The sequence below is a fragment of the Chiloscyllium punctatum genome, chromosome 36 (assembly GCF_047496795.1).
Source record: "Chiloscyllium punctatum isolate Juve2018m chromosome 36, sChiPun1.3, whole genome shotgun sequence".
Lineage (NCBI taxonomy): Eukaryota > Metazoa > Chordata > Chondrichthyes > Orectolobiformes > Hemiscylliidae > Chiloscyllium > Chiloscyllium punctatum.
In genome coordinates, this window is record NC_092774.1 from 36,975,994 (window position 1) to 36,995,286 (window position 19,293).

At 45.6% G+C, this 19,293-nt stretch overlaps 2 long non-coding RNA genes across 3 annotated transcripts in view; one reads left to right on the top strand and one right to left on the bottom strand.

Moving 5' to 3' along the window:
- The window catches only part of LOC140460408 (uncharacterized), a 180,089-nt gene that overhangs the window by 150,619 nt on the left and 10,177 nt on the right, over positions 1-19,293 (bottom strand). The window contains exons 2-3 of one of the 2 annotated variants that reach the window (XR_011954073.1): positions 13,401-13,602; positions 11,932-11,946 (exon numbers count right to left, since the gene is read on the bottom strand). This is a non-coding gene — a long non-coding RNA (uncharacterized lncRNA). Of the gene's footprint in view, positions 1-11,931; positions 11,947-13,400; positions 13,603-19,293 lie in introns of those variants that run through there. The other variant, XR_011954074.1, reaches the window with a different exon arrangement.
- Positions 1,607-19,293, top strand: part of LOC140460404 (uncharacterized) — a 36,300-nt gene continuing 18,613 nt past the window's right edge. The window contains exons 1-2 of the long non-coding RNA XR_011954068.1: positions 1,607-1,721; positions 6,865-12,838. This is a non-coding gene — a long non-coding RNA (uncharacterized lncRNA). The remainder of the gene's footprint in view (positions 1,722-6,864; positions 12,839-19,293) is intronic.

Genomic DNA, 19,293 nt, shown 5'->3' on the forward strand with positions numbered 1-19,293 from the left:
GTGGGAAAGGGAGGTTGCAGTGGGTGTGGTCCAACAATGTCAGGAGGAGAGACCCTCTGCTGGCGGCACATGAGAAGTTAGAAACTACTAGGACAAAGTACAACATCAAAGCTCTGGGCGGCACGGTGGCTCAGTGGTTCGTACCACTGACTCACAATGTCAGGGACCTGGGTTCGGTCCCACTCTTGAGCAGCTGTCTGTGTGGACTTTAACACGTTCTCACCCTTCTGTCTGCATGAGTTAACTCTGGGTGCAGTTCAGGGTGGATCGGCCGTGCTAAAGTGTCCACATATGTGCAACTGAGGGTCGGTTAACCATGGGGAACTGCAGGAAAAACGGGTGGGTCCGGATGGGATACTGTTTGGAAGGTCAGTCTGAATTTTATGGGCCAAATGGCCTGTCAAGATTATATGATTCTACTGCATTAGCCAAGCATCTATTGAGAAACAATTGCCTCAGTTCTGCTGTGGGTGGAATGGGTTCCAATTCATGAGACACTGACACCAGTCCTGAGGAAGGTGGGATTTGTACTGTCAGTCCCCCAAACTTTTGGTCCCCGTCCACTCTCTCTCCTCACACTCTGCACCTCCCAATTCTCTGTGCTCAGCCGCCTTCTCTCTCTTCCCCTCATTTTCTGCACCCCACCCTCTGTCCCCTGTCATTTTCTCGCTCTCTCCCTCTACCCCCACTCCCCTGTCCATTCTCCCTCCCTTCTACCATACTTTCTCGTGCCCTCCTTGATTGCTGTATATCTTTCTCTGGAAAGAGATAGAATCGTTGTGATGACTCTACCTGGAACACAGGGGTGCGCAAGAAATGGCTGATCTTTAAAATTAAGAACAGCTGAAATAATATATTCAGAAACAATGTTAACATCTAAAAGCATATTAGGTTATTTTTAAAAAAGCTGCAGTCATGTTTCTGAAATTTGCATTAAAATAGACACATAGAGTCATACAGCACAGAAACAGATCCTTCAGTCCAACTCGCCCATCCCCTCCAGATATCCTAAATTGATCTAGTGACCCATTTGACAGCATTTCACCCATATCTCTCTCACACCTTCCTATTCAGATACCCATCCTGACCCTGATGCCTTTCAAATGTTGTAATTGTACCAGCCTCCACCACTTCCTCTGGGCAGCTCATTCCATACACACACCACACTCTACATGAAAGTTACCCCTTAGGTCCGTTTTAAATCTTTCCCCTCTCACCCTTAACCTATGCCGCTAGTTTTGGACTTCCTCTACCCTGGGGAAAAGACATACAAAGCCGGACGAAATTCAAAAGGAATAAAATGTCGAGCCACAGGGAAAAATAAAATTGTGGCTGCAGCTTTTTTCTCCTATTGACATTTGGGCGCTTAAAATCTGTCAGTAACGCCAGCACCACCACAGAGCATACTGCGCATGCTTCTCGGTGTCAGCGACAACTGCGCATGTACTGCGGTGTCAGCAACAAATGCGCATGTACGGTGTGTCAGCAACAGCACTGAGTATGCTCGTCGCTGTCCGCGGAAACAGCGCTTGACTTCCTTCTGAAGGACCAATGGTGAGACCCGGAGGACCGGAAGGAGCCTGGTCCTCCTGCCATTCAGAACAGCCTCTGTCTGAACGCGGAAGTTGGGTTGTGAGTTTCTGAAGCTGCTGTTGTTCCTCTCTCTCTTTGAATGAAGATTGAGCTTCACCCCAGACTGTAACTCTGTCCAACATCTGTGGGTACGGCACTCTTTTCTTTCTCACCCACTTTTTCATTTCTGTTTTCGTTCTGAGATTCAGTTGCTGATTTGCACGAACTGAAGGGAAAGGGAATGAATCCAGGGAGGGGACAGACTCTGGAAAAGTTGGTCCAGGTCTGTGTCTCAATTGGTAAACGCAGAGCAAATGCAGTACCACAAGGTAAAGTTAAAGCCTCTTGCTTAAAAAAAAAGGCAGAAAGGAGGTGCATGGTTTAAATGATAATATATTGGTATGTGGAGAAAGTGAGGACTGCAGATGCTGGAGATCAGAGTCAAGTGTGGTGCTTGAAAAGCACAGCAGGTCAGGCAGCATCCGAGGAGCAGGAGAGTCGACGTTTTGAGCACGAGCCCTTCATCAGGAATGATGTGTGGATGTACAAAGGGACCTCAGCATCCTTCTGCACCAGTCAATGCCAGTTGTCAGACCGGTGCAGCAAGCAGTCAGCAAGGCAAGTGGTATATTAGCAAGTGGAATTGAGTTCAAAAATGGGGATGACTTCCTGTAATTGGGGGGGTCATTGAATATATTCAAGGCTGAGGTCATCTGACTTTTGAACAACAAAGAAGTGAATGGTTATGGGGAAGGCAAGAAAATGGTTTTGAGACCATTGCAGAATCATATAGCGCAGAAATAGACCATTCAGTCCAACTAGTCCATGCTATGTTCTCATGGTAAACTAATCCCATCTACCAGTGTCTGGCCCATATCCCTCTGTCACAAAGCTGGTCCTTTTTCTAAAAGCTGGTCCTTCTTTTCAAGGATACCGTGTCCTTGGTTTTTTTTCAGAGTGGTGGTAAAGTGGCCCCGGACTCCAAAACGGGTGGTTTAGTACAGAAATGAAAAGGGTATTAGTTGGCTTTTTTGCTTATATGTCAACAGATGAGACTTTAGGCCCAAGCTCTTATGTTTTCAAAGTGACCTGCATAACGAAAGACGAGTGATCTATCGTGAAAGCTGAGGCCTTGTTTGAGTGAGTTCAGCAGTGGACTGTGTGAAGAAAGGATGTTAAACTCTCTCTCCTTCTGCCCTTCTAACTTCGACCTGTCAGCTTCTGTTTCAGTTTTACTGTATGTTTAAAGGGTTTGTTTATTGGGACTGTTGTGTACATTTGGAACAGCATAATTAAGTCTAGTTTAGATAGACTGAGTTCTGTGGGTATTCTATATTCTGTTCTTTGTGTTTCATTCTGTATTCTTGTGAATACATTTATCTCTTTTAAATCCTGGTAGTCAACCTAGCTAACCTTGGGTAATTTTCACTGTGCACTTACTGAAACAAATAGCAAAGTTACGGTCTGCGCTGCCTGCTTAAGAATGTTTTGAGTGGTCTGGCCTAGTCCATAACACGTCCAAACCTTTCCCATTCATGTCCTTATCCAAATGTCTTTTAAACGTTGTAACTGTACCTGCATCCCTGCTTCCTCTGGACATTCATTCCACACACAAACCATTCTCTATGGGAAAACAAAGATGTCTCTCATGTCTTTTTAAAATCTTACTCCACTCACCTTCAAAATTTGCTCCCTAACCTTGAAACCCCCACTCTAAGGAAAGGAGACCCATCATTCACCTCATCTATACCCCTCATGACTTTATAAAGCTTGATAAGATCACCTCTCAACCTCCTATGCTCCAGTGAAAAAGGTCCCAGCCTATCCACCAAGATGTAGGTATATTCATATCCAGTTCAATGTTGGTGCAGATCTGTTCAATGTTGGTGCAGACTTGAAAGACCAAATGGCCTACTCCTGCTCCCAGTTCTCTCTCACTATGTCCAGGACAGCAAGAGACCATAAAACCTAGGAGCAGAAATTAGGCCATTCAGCCAGTCAGGTCTGCTCCACCATTCAATCATGGCTGACAAGTTTCTCAATCCCATTCTCTAGCTTTCTCCCCGCAACACTCAATATCTTTGATACACAAGAACCTATTTATCTCTGTCCTGAATATACTCAGTGACTTGCCCAACACAGCCTCTGTGGCAATGAATTCCATAGATTTCGCACTCTCTGACTACAAAGGTTTCCCCTTTATGTGCATTCTAAAAGGTCTTCCCTTTACTCTAAGGCTGTGCCCTTGGGACCCAGTCTCTCCTTCCAATGGAAACATCTTCCCAACATCCACCCTGTCTAGGCCAGTCAGTATTCTGTACGTTTCAATTAGATCCCCCAAGTGTGGGCTGTAAATCAGCGTAAATCAGACCCATCAGGATGAGGTACAGCACGGATTAGGTTCATCAAAGTGAGAATGGAGGGAGAGTATGTGGGATGGAGATTTTCAGCGTTTAGGAAATAAGAGAGGAAAGAAAGTTCAATCTAAATTAGAATTGAATGGATGGGCTGATGGGTCGAGGAGTGGCAGATAAAGTTTCATTTAGATAAATGTGAGGTGTTGCATCTTGGAAAGGCACATCAGCGCAGGATTTACACACTTAATGGTAAGGCCGTGGAGAGTGTTCCTGCATCAAGAGACCATGGAGTACAGATTTGTAGTTCTGTGAAAGTGGAGTCACAGGTAGACATGGTAGTGAAGAAAGCGTTTGGTGGCGCTTGCCTTTATTGATCAGAGCATTGAGTACATGAGTTGGGAGTCATGTTATGGCTGTACATGACATTACTTAGGCCACTTTTGGAATACTGCATTCAGTTCTGGTCTCCTATGTTAGAAAGATGTTGTGAAACTTTAAAAGAGTTTGGAAATAATTTACAAGGCTGTTGCCAGAGTTGGAGGGTTTGAGTTATAGGGAGAGGCTGAAAAGACTGCGGCTGTTTTCCCTGGAGCGGAGGAGGCTGAGAGATGACCTTATAGAGGTTTATAAGGGGCATGGATAGGAGTCCAAAACAAGGGAGAGAGAAAAAGAAATTTACATTGCAGTGAATCTGCACAGTTACTGGACATTGCAGTGCATCTGGGAAAGGTTAATGAACAGCAAACTTCACAGCTGACCATGAAGGAACCTGTGTGGGGGAGCTCACAGAACAGGAACAGAGAAGTGTATAGTCTTTAATGTGTAACTTAGCTGTAAGTCTGCAGTCGTGAATGGAGTGGATTCTTTCTTGATTATATGTTTTACTGACATCTATCTCTTGATTAAATTTTAAAAATATAAACCACAAGTACTGTGTTAGCCCGGAGCACTTTTTTAGAGCAAAAAGACGGTGCTATTTTCTGGGTCTGTAGATTGTGAAGGAGCAAAGGTGGCCTTTATGAGAGTGATATGCTCTTCCTGTCAGATGTGGGAGATTAGGGAGAGTATCCATGTTACTGGTGATTATGTCTGCAGTAAGTGTGTTTGGTTGCAAATCCTATTGGATCGCGTGGATAAGTTGCAGCGACAGTTCAAGGTAATGAGCAATTTTCAAGACCTGGGGGTATGATGGTTTGGCAATGATAGGCAGGGAGAAAAGCCGCAGCTATAATCAGAGAGATGGGTTAACTCCAGGAAAGGTAGGCAGGTAGTGCAGGAGTCTTCTGTGGCTGTCCCCATTTCAAACAAGTCTGCTGTTTTGGAAAATGTAGGGGGTGATGGTCTCTCAGGGAATGTAGCACGAACAGCCAAGTTTCTGGTCTTGAGACATGCTCTCATGCAATGAGGGGTACGTCGGGTTCCAAGTGATCAATTGTGATAAGGGGCTCTCTAGTCAGTGGTACAAACTGACGCTTCTGTGGTTAGCAGCGAAAAATCAGAATGGTGTGTCGCCTCCCTGGTGCCAGGATCAAGGATGTCTCCGAGAGGGTGCAGAATGTTCTCAAAAGGGAGAGGGACCGGTTGGAGGTCATTGTACACATTGGAACCACTGACATAGGAAGGGAAAAGGATGCGGTTCTGAAGGGAAAGTGTAGAAAGTCAGGCACGAATTTTTAAAAAAAAGAGGTCCTCGAATCTAGGAAAATCTGGATTACTGCCAGTACTACGAGCTAGTGAGAGTTGGAATAGAGAGGATAGAGCAGATGAATGCATGGCTAAGGAGTTGGTGCATGGGAGAAGGGTTCACATTTTTGGATCATTGGAATTTCTTCTGGGGTAGATATGACCTGTACAAGAAGGATAGATTGCACCTGAGTATTGGAAGAGAGCTAATATACTGGCTGGGAAATTTGCAAGAGCTGCTCGGGAGGAATTAACCTAGCAAGGTGGGTGCGTGGGGAGGTACCCAGGGAAATAGTGAGGAAAGAGATCAATCTGAGACTGGTACAGTTGGGAAAGGGAGTGAGTCAAACAGTCAGATCAGGAAGAGACAAAGCAGAGAGCAAGGTAGGACTAACAAATTAAACTGCATTTACTTCATTGCAAGAGGCCTAACAGGGAAGGCAGTTGAACTCAGGGCATAATTAGGAAGATGGGATATGATATCATAGCAATTACAGAGACGTGGCTCAGGGATGGGCAGGACTGGCAGCTTAATGTTCCAGGATACAAATGCTGCAGGAAGGATAGAAAGGGAGGCAAGAGATGAGAGGGAGTGGTGTTTTTGATAAGGGATAGTATTCCTGTTGGACTTAAGGAGGATATTCCTAGGAATACATCCAGGAAGGTTATTTGGTTGGAACTAAGAAATAAGGAAGGGATGATCACCTTATTGGGATTGTGTTGTAGACACCCTCATGGTCAGTGGGAAATTGAGAAACAAATTTGTATGGAGATTTGTGTTACCTGTAAGAGTAATAGGATGGTTATTGTTAGGGATTTTAACTTTTCAAACATAGACTGGGATTGCCATAGTGCTACGGGTTTAGATGGAGAGCAATTTGTTAGAAACGGACCTAAGGGGAAAGTTTTCATGCAGAAGGTGGTGCGTGTACAAATTTGCCAGAGGAAGTGGTGGGTGCTGGTACAATTATGACATTTAAAAGGTATATGAATAGGAGGGGTTTAGAGGGTTATTGGCCAAATGCTGGCAAATGGAGCTAGATTAATTTTGGATATCTGGTCGACATGGATGAGTTGGACCAAAGGGTATGTTTCTGTGCTGTGTCTCTCTCTGACTCTGGCTTGCCACTAATGTTTGCCACGTCTCTATGGTCAGTTTCTTTCTGGTGTCGGTGTCAATACCTTGTTGTTTCATTCCGACCCCACCTCCCCCCAGATTGACAATGGTGACTTTTGTAATCTCTTTTTACAGATTATCTGAAGACGGAAGTTTCAAAATCAACAGCTTATGCTTGACTCTCCTGTTCCTCGGATGCTGCCTGACCTGCTGTGTTTTTCCAACACTACACTTTTCGACTCTGATCTCCAGCATCTGCAGTCATCATTTTCACATCGATGTCTGACAGTCACTCAATCCATCGGGACAGCAAAGATTTTCAACTATGATTCTGTGAGATGGAGCAATGCTCTTTGGTTCCTGTTTCATAACGTTTTCAGCATCAGTGGGACTGGATGAGAGACCCTACTGTTGCAGTGCACTGAGTGTGGAGCCAGAAACAGTTATACGGCCTGGAAAGTGGAATTCACACCGGGGAGGGGCTGTACACACGTTTGTGTGCGGCTGAAGCTTCAGCCATGGAGAAACCCGAGGAATCCTGCCCCATGGAGAAACCGTGGAAGTGTGGCGACTGTGGGAAATGCTTCAGTTTCCCGTCTGCCCTGGAGACTCATCGGCGCAGTCACACTGGGGAGAGGCCATTCACCTGCCCCGAGTGCGGGAAGGGCTTTACCAGCTCTTCCAACCTGCTGGCCCACTTGCGGGTCTACACAGCAGAGAGTCCATTCTCCTGCCCCGAGTGTGAGAAGAGCTTTGCCCAGGCCTCTACCCTCATGGCCCACCAGCAGGTCCACACTGGGGTGAGATCCTACCTCTGTCCTGAATGAGGGAAGGCCTTCAGCAAATCCTCCAACCTTCTGGCCCACCGGCGGGTCCACACTGGGGAGAGGCCCTTCAGCTGTTCTGAGTGCAGGAAGGCCTTCAGCAATTCCCCCACCCTGCTGAGGCACCAGCGGGTCCACACGGGGGAGAGGTCGTTCCCCTGCCCTGAGTGTGGGAAGAAGTTTACCCGCTCCTCCTACTTGCTGACCCACCGGTTGGTCCACAAGGGGGAGAGGCCCTTCATCTGCCCTGAGTGCGGGAATGCCTTCAGTTATTCCTCTGCCTTGCTGAGGCACCAGCGGGTCCACACGGGGAGAGACCGTTCAGATGTGTTGAGTGTAGGAAGGACTTTACCCAGGCCTCCAACCTGCTGAGGCACCAGCGGGTCCACACCGGGGAGAGGCCGTTCCCCTGCCCGAAGTGCAGGCAGAGGTTCACGTCGTCCAGTAACTTGCAGAGACACCAGAGGGGGCACCAGCAGATTCCGCCGGCGACACTGATGTGGATCACCCCCAGGACTGAACCTCCTGCCTGTTCTGACAGTGTGTACAGTGGGAGCTCTCTTTGTTTTCTGCTAGACAGCACCCCCACACCCCTCCCATCTTCCCCCAACCCCAGGTTAGATCACGGGCGGCACAGTAACTCAGTGATTAGTACCACTGTGTCACATCACCAGCGACTGGGGTTTGATTCCACCCTCAGGGTGACTGTCTTTGTGAAGTTTGCGCATTCTCCCCCCATGTCTGCAAGGGTTTCCTCTGGGTGCTCCCACAATCCAAACATGAGCAAGTGAATTAGCCAAGCTAAATTGTCCCAGAGTGTTCAGGGATGTGTAGGTGCAGTGTATTGTTTAGGGGGTAATGTAGAATAATGGGGTAGGGGAATGGGTCTGGGTGGGTTACTCTTCAGAGGGTCGGTGTGGACTTGTTGGGTTGAAGGGCCTGTTTCCCTGTAGGGATTCTGTGAGCTTTGCTTGCAGTGCTGCTCACTGAGCACGGGACTGCACGTTCCCACTGAAGTGATCTGCACAAACCTCAGATGGCATCCAAACCAATGTACCAAACTAAAGGGGTAGCCATGGGACCCAGCTATGCCTGCCTCTTTGTCGGGTACGTGGAACAGTCCATTTTCCTCAGCTACACCTGTTTCTCCAGTACATCGATGACCATTTGGTGCCAATTCATGCTCTCACAAGGAGTTTGAACAGTTCGTCATCTTTATCAACACCTTTCACCCTGACCTCAAATTGACCTGGACCATCTCCCTTTCCAAGACCTCTCCATCTCTGGCAACCGACTAACCGTGGACATCTACTACAAGCCCACCGACTCCCACAGATAGCTGGATTACGCCTCCTCCCACCCCACCTCCTGTAAAAAGGCAATCCCTTATTCCCAATTCCTCCGCCGCATCTGTTCCCAGGATGACCAATTCCACCGTAGAAAATCCCAGAGGGCCTCCTCCTTCCAAGTTCGCAATTTCTCTTCCCACGTGGTCGACAATGCTCTCCCGCACATCTCCTCCACATCCTGCAACACCGCCTTTGAACCCCACCCCTCCCAACGGAACAAGGACAGAACCCACCCCCACCGTCCTCACCTTCCACCCCACCAACCTCCGGATACATCACATCAGCCTCTGCTCCCTACAAACGGACCCCACCACCAGGTATATTTTTCTCTCCCCACCCCTACCAGCATACCAGAGAGGCCATTTCCTCTGCGACTCCCTCGTCAGGTCCGTGCGCCCACAACCAGTCCACACCCCACTCCCGGCCCATTCACCGCCACCACAGGAAGTGTAAAACATGTGTCCATACCACTCCTCTCACCTCCATCCAAAGCCCCAAATGATCCTTCCACATCTGACAGAAATTTACCTCGACCTCCACCAGTGTCATCCACTGTATCCATTGCATCCAATGTGGTCTTCTCTCCGTCGGAGAGACAGGACGCCAACTTGTGGATTGTTTCAGAGAACCACTCTGGGATACCCACAAACCCCACCGCCCTGTGGCTGAACACTTCAACTCCCCCTCACATTCCATCAAGATCATTGAGGTCCTGGGCTGTCTCCATTGCCAAACCCTTACCACCTGACGCCTGGAGGAAGAACACCTCTTATTCCACCTTGGGACCCTGCAACCACATGGGATCAATGTGGAATTCAAAAGTTTCCTCATGTATCCTCCTCCTCCTCCTCTTCCCCCCCCCTCCACCTTATCACAGCCCCAAGCCTCCACTCATCCTCCTGACCTGTCCATCACCTTTCCCATCTATCCGCCCCACCCTCCTTTCCAACCAATCATCTTCATCTGCTTATCGCATTCTCAACAACCTTCTGCCCAACACCACCCCCCCCCTCCCCCCCTTCCATTTATCTCTCAGCCCTCCCGATCCACAAACCTCATTGATGATGAAGGGTTTATGCCCTAAACGTCAATTCCCCTCCTCCTTGGATGCTGCCTGACCTGCTGTGCTTTTCCAGCACCATACTCTCGACTCTGTCCACTGATGTTGTCAGAGATATCGGACCTGCTCCAAACTAATCCACAGTCCAGTTGATGGGACAGGAAACCGCTTCCTTTCTCGAGACAAGTCTCCCAGAGAGAACTTGCTGGCTAACTGATGTACTGAACTTCATAGTGCCCCACTGCTCTCAGTTATCTGGAAGGGGTCCACATGTGTGCCTAAGGTGGTGCTCGAGACCTTTAATATCTCTTTGGGATTGATCCCCATTCATTTGAGGCTGTGTAGTCATACAACCTGGAAACAGACCGTTCAGTACATGATCCCCAACTAAACTCGTCCCACCTGTCTGCTCCTAGCCCTTATTCGATAGTCATAGTCATAGAGACGCACAGGATGGAAACAAACCATTTAATCCAACTCATCCATGCTGACCAGATATCCTCATATAATCCTACCGAAGGATGCAGGATTAAGAGTTCTCTTTGGCAAGAGACCTTAACAAGCTGTAGTAATGGACTCAAAGTATGCGATCATATTTCATCTCCATATTTTAGAGACATGGTAACTAGATTTAGCCTGTCTACAGTAATATATATAAAGAGGAGGGGATCATAACACAGATAATGGAAAAATAAATCAGGAATGGAAGGGGTGGGGTGGGAATGGTAGCTAAAATACAGTGAAATGGGGGGATTTCATTCCAACCTAATTTAGAGGGATGTATGAAAGTATAGAGATTGCAGTACTGAACATGACAGTAAAACGTCCCTTTCAGAAAGTAGCATGTGCACGAAATCAGACAGAGATACATAAAATCCCTACAGTGCAGAAAGAGGCCATTTGTCCCATTGAGCCTGCACTGACACACCAAAGACCATCCCACCCAGGATCATCCCATTCTCCTGCATTTAGTATGACTAATCCACATAACCTACACATCACAGAGCAATTTCGCATGGTCAATCCACCTAACCTGCACATCTTTGGACTGTGGAAGGAAACCCATGCAGACAGGGAGAACATGCAAACTCCACACAGACACTCACCTGGACGCTGGAATTGAACCTGGGTCCCTAGTGCTGTGAGGTAGCAATGCCAAGCACTGTGCCACCCCAATATGATATGAAATTTAAACAAATGCTCTAAGCTGCAAATTTGTCCATGTGAAGAATTTACTGCAAATGATTTGAAGGAAGATCCATATGAATTGTGTTTTGGGAGAGATCCAGAACATATTTCATTAATGATTGAAAATCTTCGATCTTTGGAATGGTTTGTGAGAGAGAGTGTTGGAGTCAGATTCAATTATGGCATTCAAAAGATAGTTGGATCATTAAGCTGAAAAGGAAAGTAATCAGTGTTCGGTGAAGAGTAGCACTGGATACTGTGGTGATTATAATTAGGTCAGTCAGGTGAGTTCCCTTATTGGGGGTGTTCACCTGCTCTTCTGAACATTTCACTTCAATAACCTTTCGGTTCCCAATATCTGTCGGGCGCTTTCTCTGTTCAAGTGTCTACTCGAGTGAGTCAGTGTCAAATTTTGTTTATGAATTGTTCCTCTGATATCTCATGAGAGGGGCTATGATATTAACAGTGGGATCGAAATAGTTGTGGGTCACAATGTGCTCAAGTGAGAAAGAATAAACTGACCATTCTTAAATATTCATTTTTAAACCATGGAAATAAAATTAATGTTTGGAAAATATACAACTTGTCATGTATGAAGAAGATCAGAAATAGGAATGGGAATAGGTAATTGACTGTTGAGATGCTCTGTCTTTCATCACCATCCATGGCTGATCGTTTATCTGAATTCCCTTTCCTGCCCGTTTTATTTTCCATGTCTTCACCTGATGAAGAGGCTACGCTCCAAACGCGTGCGATTTCAAATAGACGTGTTGGACTATAGTTGTGTGACTTATGACTGAAAAAAGTTGAGTATGTTATTACACAGACTGGAGCAGTGGGATTTAAACCTGAGCCTCAGGGCTCTATGGGAGACTACAGCTGCATCACAAAAAAACCCTCTGTAGTAAATAGGTCCTCTTCTGTTGAATGAGAGGAAACACCTTCCTCCTCAACATAGACATGACCACTGTACCCCCACAGCCCATTACAGTAAATTGAGTCCATCTCCTGTTGAATGAATGAGTGAGAACACCTTCCTCCTGAACCCCTCGAGCCCATTGTAGTAAAGGGGCGGGGACAGTGAAGGGCCTGTGAACCTCTCCACCAATCCCAAAGGCTGCGGTCGGTGCGGACGAATCGGAGAGTGACATTCCGGGTTGTGGCTTCCTTTTTGACTGCAAAGCCGGCCGCCATTGGTCAGATGGAGTAAGGTGCGCTCTGATTGGAGGGGGCGTGGATGACGCGCGTCACTGAAGGAGGAGACGGAAAGAAGAAGAAAAACAAAGATGGCGGCGCGAGGCTGCGGTTTTCTCATCGACTCAGCGGGCGGTTTCTGACGGAGGGAGGGGGGGCAGACAGGCATCGTTTACCTCAGAAAATACCTTTAAAATACATTTCAAATTAAAGCCGGAACTTTTCAAACAAAAGTTGTGAAGAAAAGGAGACAGTCCCCGGTGGGGTTTATTGTTTATTTTTGTATAATTTCCGGGGCCCGGGAAGGGGGAGGTGACGGTTACCGGGTGAACGAGAAAACAAATTAAAAATGTCGGCGGTGGAGGAGAGAGAGCCGGCGCCCGCGGCTTCTTCGGCGGCGGCCGGAGCCCAGGAGCTCAACAACCCCCCGGAGCTGGAGGAAGGTCCGAGCTCCAAGAAGCGGGGGGTCCGGCTGGAGGCTGGATTTGCTCAAGGCTTGTATCTATTAACTTATTTAAATGGTACCTACTGTATGGGGCTATGGTTTACATTAAAATCGGAGGATCATGTCAGAGTGTTTGTTTATATTTAGCAGTTGTAGTTGGTAAAATACACTCCCTGGAGGAGCACCTTCTATGATGCTGCATTTCTTACCTTCCCCCATTTGTTATCTCACATCTTGATTTTACATTTTCGGTCAAATTTAATTTCACATTAATCAGCCTTGGTATTCACTCTGTATTATTAACTAATCTGTTGGATTGTTGTAAAACAAAATTAATGATGTAATTTCATTTATGATATCTGAGTTTGACATTGAATGTGCTGGTGTGAATACCAGTAAGTTTTGAAAATAAATCAATAACTTTTGCTTTTTCACAAAAAGAGTTCAATGATATTGATGGCATTGCCTCCTTTTGAGGAGGATGATTCCAGTCTGACCAACAAACTATTTCATGCAGTCACCCAGTTTAATTAAAGTTTTTAAGAAAATAATTCTGGCAGGCTAAGATTTATACAACCCAAAATATGGTTGGTAATCATGTGTATTCTTACCGTAACAGAAGGCATTGCGTGGCAGTTTGAGACTGAAACTTTGGAAAGAATGTAGATTGATGAGGAAAGTCAAAATGGCAGAGTCTGGGGCCACAATCTATCAGTCTGGCTTGATTGCATGAGTGGGGTGGTTCTTCAAAAGCACCTTCCAAACCATGACCTCAACCACCAAGAACAGACACATGTGAGCACAGCATTCCGACTGCAAAATATATTGCATTGTTTCTTTGTTATTGACCAAAATGCTGAAACTCACTTCTGAACATTGTTGCAGACCACATTTTATTTGTGAAGCATTTTAAGAGGTAGCTCAGCACCACTTTTTCAAGGTCAGTTTGGGAAGAGTTGTTGGCACAGCCAATGATATTCACATCTCATGAAATAATAAGCAAAGAGCCCAGGCTGTTGGAGGCTGTTAGCATGGATCGAGGATTGGCTAACTAATGACACAGTTGTGATAAGGGGCATGTTCAAGATGGCAGCTTGTAACTGGTGGTGTACCACAGGGATCAGCGCTGGGGCCAACATTATTTACAATATATGTATGAATTACTTGGATAAGTAAAGTGAATGTACTATTGCCAAATTTGCAGAAGAGACGGTTGATGGGGAAGGCAGGTGGTGAGGATGACATTAGATATCTGGAGAGGGATGTTGACAGGTTAAGCAAATGAGCGAAAGCTTGGCATATGGGGAAATGAGGTTATGCAGTTTGTCAGGAGGTGAAGAACTGAATATTAAATGGAGAAAGCTGCAGAATAGAGGGATTTGGAAGTTCGCATCCACGAATCACTTCATCCAGGTTCAATGAGTAATAGGGAAGGCAAATTGGAGGTTGGCCTTTTCAGTCGAGTATAAAAGTAGGGAGGTTATAGTGAACCAATGTCAGCCACCAGTCAGTCCACAACTGAATACTGTGAACAGTTTAGTGCCCTTTACCTAAGGAAAGATATCTTGGCATTGGAGGCAGTCCAGAGAAGGTTGACCGTGATGATATCAGGTATGGAAAGAATGTCTTATGAGGAGAAGTGAATAGGTTGGGTCTGTGCTTATTAGAACTTAGAATTACAGGTAACCTTATTGTCATGTACAAGATTCTGAGGACACTTGACAGGCTAGATGTGGAAAAGTGCATGAGTTGAGGACCAGAGGGAAAAACTTCCAAATAAGGGATTGCATGTTTAGGACAGATAGGAATTTCTCCTGAAGGTAGTCAATCTGTGGAACTTGTTAGTACAGAGGGCTGTTGAGCCTGGGTGCATTCAAGGCTGAGATAGTTTTTTTTAAATCAGTAAGCAAATTGAGGATTATGGGACAATGGCAGGAAAGTGGAGTTGATGTTTACCAGAATAATCGTGATCTGAATAAATGGCAGAGTTGACTCAATGGGCTGAATTGAATAGTAAATGATAAAGGGGAAAAGGATACAACTGGCAATTATGGGCCACTCAGTGTTGGGAAACCTAGAGATTGGAGGAAGTTGGTGGCATTTTGGCCTTGTTACTGGATTTAATATCTGGAGTTTCAAATTGATGCTGCTATGGCCCCGATACTACATGCCCGCCTCGATATTCAGGATGCAATCCTTGTCATCCTGAAGCCATACCACTGTGAGGAGTCTCAGATCATAATTATTCTCTTCAACCTGTGCATCAGATTCATTCACTTTTGTTACGATGCAGCACATATTTAGATACTGACCTTTTAGTTTTATTTTTTGTGATCTTTAGAATTTAGCTTTGATTGCTGTTACATTTATTCTCCTTGTCCCTTTCTATCATTCTCTGACGTTCAGTTTCCACATCACTACATTGTTCACCTTGATTTGGATTGGCCATGCTAAATTTCCCATTGTGTCCAAGAATGTGCAGGGTAGGTCAGTTAGCCATGGGAAGTGCAGGGTTATAGTTTCATAGAAATAGAAGCACTAAGATATGCTCCTCCTACCTGCATTATCTCGATGACCTTTAATTCCCCTATCCTGCAAAAACCACCCAACTGTGTCTTGAATATACTTAATGATGCTGACTGTACTGCTTCCTTGGGCAGAGAATTCCATCGATTCACTACTGTTCGGGAAAAGCAGTTCCTCCACATCTTTGTCCTAAATCTCCCCTTAATCTTGAGGCCTAGTCTCAGCCACCAGCAGAAATAACCTGATAGGGTGAATAGGGGTGGGTCTGTGTGACATGTTCTTCAGAGTGGTCAGTGTGGACTTGATGGGCTGAATGGCCTGCTTTCACACTGTAGGGATTCTATGATTTACCGCACTTGTGCTTGCCCCGGATCACAACAGCCAGAACCTTCTGTAGATTGAAAGACAAATCCCACCCTGTCCTCTAGTATGTGTTATCTAACTGCTTGATCGTTTCTAGTAAATACAGCCCACACCTCCTGCTGCCAGTAACCTTTACAATGCTGATGAAACAATGCAATACCTGCAGTGCTGAAAATGGTAAGGCTTCTAACGATACCAGTTACTGATTTACCGCTTCTTCTGATGCACAGCATTGGAAATACAATGTTGGACGCTCAAAGAAATGAGAAGTTTAAAACAAAAACCCATTAATCACTTCACTCGGCTTCCCACTCAGCACACATAACCTACCACCGTTAACATTAAAGCACTTCAATCCCACAGTGCAATAAATTCCCACTTTCCATCAAAATCACAGATGTACTCACTCACCCAGTTGTTGTCTCACAAATGAAAGATTTCATTGCAACTTCTACTCCCAGTAAGGGCAAAACATCTTTGAAAGCTGCTCTGAAAGTCCAGTCTTAAAAATTATGTTCTGCTTTCACTGAAGATGATTAGAGTCATACAGCGTGGAAACAGACCCTTTGGTCCAACTCGTCTACGCCAACCAGATTTTCTAAATTAATCTAATCCCATTTGCCAGCACTTGGCAAATGGGACTAGATTATCTCTCTAAGCCCTTCCCATTTATGAAACTATCCAGATGCCTTTAAAATGATGTAATTGCACCAGCCTCCACTATTTCCTCTGGCAGCTCATTCCATACACGCACCATTCTCTGTGTTAAAATGTTGCCCTTCAGGTCTCTTTTTAAATCTTTCTGCTTTCACCATAAACTATACCCTCTTGTTTTGGACTCCACTACATTGGTGGAAAAGATCTTGTCTATTTACCCTACTATGCAACTTCTCTTAGGTCACCCCTCAGCCTCCGATGGCCCAGGAAAAATATCACCAACCTATTCAGCCTCTCCCTACAGCTCAAATCCTCCAACTCTGACAAAGGCCTTGTAAATCTTTTCCAAACACTTTCAACTTTCACAACCCCTTTCCTATAGCAGGGAGACCAGAACTGAATGCAGTATTCCAAAAGTGGCCTAACGAATGTCCTGTACAGCAAACCCCTATACTCAGTGCTCTGACCAATAAAGGAGAGCATACCAAATGCCTTCTTCACTATCCTGTCTACCTGCAACTCCACTTTCAAGGTCACTCTAGGGTCTCTTTGTTCGGGAACACTATCAAGGACCTTACCATTAAGTGTAAGCATCCCATCCTGATTTACCTTTCCAAAATGTAACACCTCATATTTATCTAAATTATATTCCATCTGCCACTACCTGGTTCATCAGCCCATCCAATCAATTCTAATTTATATTGAACTTTCTTTCCTCTCTCATTCCCAAAAAGCTGAAAATCCCCACCTCTCACATTCTCCCTCCATTCTCACTTTGTTGAACCTAACCCCTGCTGTACCACATCCTGCAGGGTCTGGGTTCGTGCTGATTAACAGGCCCACACTCAGGAGGGATCAAATTGAAACATACAGAATACTGAATGACCTGGACAGAAAAGATGTTAAGAAGATGTTTCCATTGAATGGATAGACTTGAACTTGAAGGCTTTGCCTTAGAGTAAAGAGAAGACCTTCTGGAACGGAAATCAGGAGAAACATCTTCAGCCAGAGAGCGGTAAATCTGTGGAATTCACTGCTTCAGAAGGCTGTGGAGGCTGGTTCACTGAGTATATTTAAGACTGAAATAGATAGGTTCTTGAGTATCAAGGGGATCAATGGTTATGGAAAGAAACCAGGAGAATGGGGTTAAGAAACTTATCAGCCATGATTGAATGGAGGAGACCTGATGGGCTGAAGGCCTAATTTCTGCTACTATGTCTTATGGGTCTCTTGCTTTACTGGACACAGTGTGAGAATTGGGAGCAGGAGTAGGCCATTTGGTCTTTCAAGACTGCACCAACATTGAACAGAGCACAACTGGATATAAATATGCCTCCATCTAGGTGGAGAGGCTGGGACATATTTCACTGGAGCATAGGGGTTTAGAGGAGATCTTACAGAGCTTTATAAAATCCTGAGGGGTACAGATGAGATAAATGGCAGGTCCTTTCCCTCAGGTGGGGGTTTCAAGATTAGGGAGCAAATTTTGAAGGTAAGAGGAAAAATATTTTTAAAAGACATGAGGTGCTCCTTTGTTTTGAAACAGAGTGGTTTGTGTGTGGAACCAATGTCAAGAGGGAAGTGGTGGATGCAGATACAGTTACAAAATTTCAAAGACATTTGGAAAACTACATGAATAGGAAAGGTTCGGAGGCATATGAGCCAAACACAGGCTGGTGAGACTAGTTTGGTTTCTAAACATAGTCAGCATGGACTAGTTGGACTGAAGGGTCTGTTTCTGTGCTGTACGACTCTGTAACTCGGTTCTATACTGGTTTTAAAACCATTTTCTTGCCTTTCCCCATAACCATCCACTTCTTTCTTGTTCAAAAATCAGATGAACTCAGCATTGAATATATTTAATGACCCCCAAACTACAGGAAGAGATCCCCACTTCTGAACTCAATTCCTCTTGCTATAACATCCCACTTGCCTTGCTCATTGCTGCATCTGTCTGACAACTGGCATTGACTGGTGTAGGACACTGAGGACCCTTTGTACATCCACACATCATTCCTGACGAAGGGCTCGTGCCCGAAATGTCACTCTCCTGCTCCTCAGATGCTGCCTGACCTGCTGTGTTTTTCCAGCGCCACACTTTTTGACTCTGATCTCTAGCATCTGCAGTCCTCACTATCTTTACATCCCAATATATTCCCATTTAAACCATGTGCTTCCTTTCTGCCTTTATTTTCCACAGCAAGGACTATAACTTCACATTGTGGTACTGCATTTGCCACATGTTTGCCAACCGAAGCACAGTCCTGGACCAACTTTTCCAGAGTCTGTCCCCTCCCTGGATTCACTCCGTTTCCCTTCTGTTACTGACGACTGACATTGACTGGTGTAGAAGGACGCTGAGGACCCTTTGTACATCCGCACATCATTCCTGAGGAAGGGCTCGTGCCCGAAACGTCACTCTCCTGCTCCTCCGAACCCCAGAATGAAAAAAGAGGGTAAGAAAAGAGAGTGCCGTACTCATAGATGTAGGACAGAGGAAAGAAGTTTCAGTCTGGGGTGAAACTCAATCTTCATTCAGAGAAAGGAACAGCAGCAACTTCATAAACTAATGATCAAATTTCCACATTTCAGACAACGGTGGGGAGTCTCTGATTGTCAGGAGGACCAAGCCTCCAGGGCTCCCCATTGGTCCAATCAAAGTTGCGTGCCGTTTCCTCGAACACCAAGGTGTATATGCAGATTTTTGTTGACACCGAGGAACATGCGCAATAGACTCTCTGTGGTTGACGGTGGTGATGACAGATTTGGGATCCAAATGACCTCAGGAGAAAAAAGGCTGGAGTGACATTTTTTTTCCTTTTGCATTTTGTCTGGATACTCAACTTTTGTTGATCTTTTTCCCGTGTAGAGGACTCTCATACCGGAGGGCATACGTTTCGGGTGAGAGAGGAAAGATTTAAAAGGGTCCTAACGATTTAGAAAAAGAATGTGAAAGTT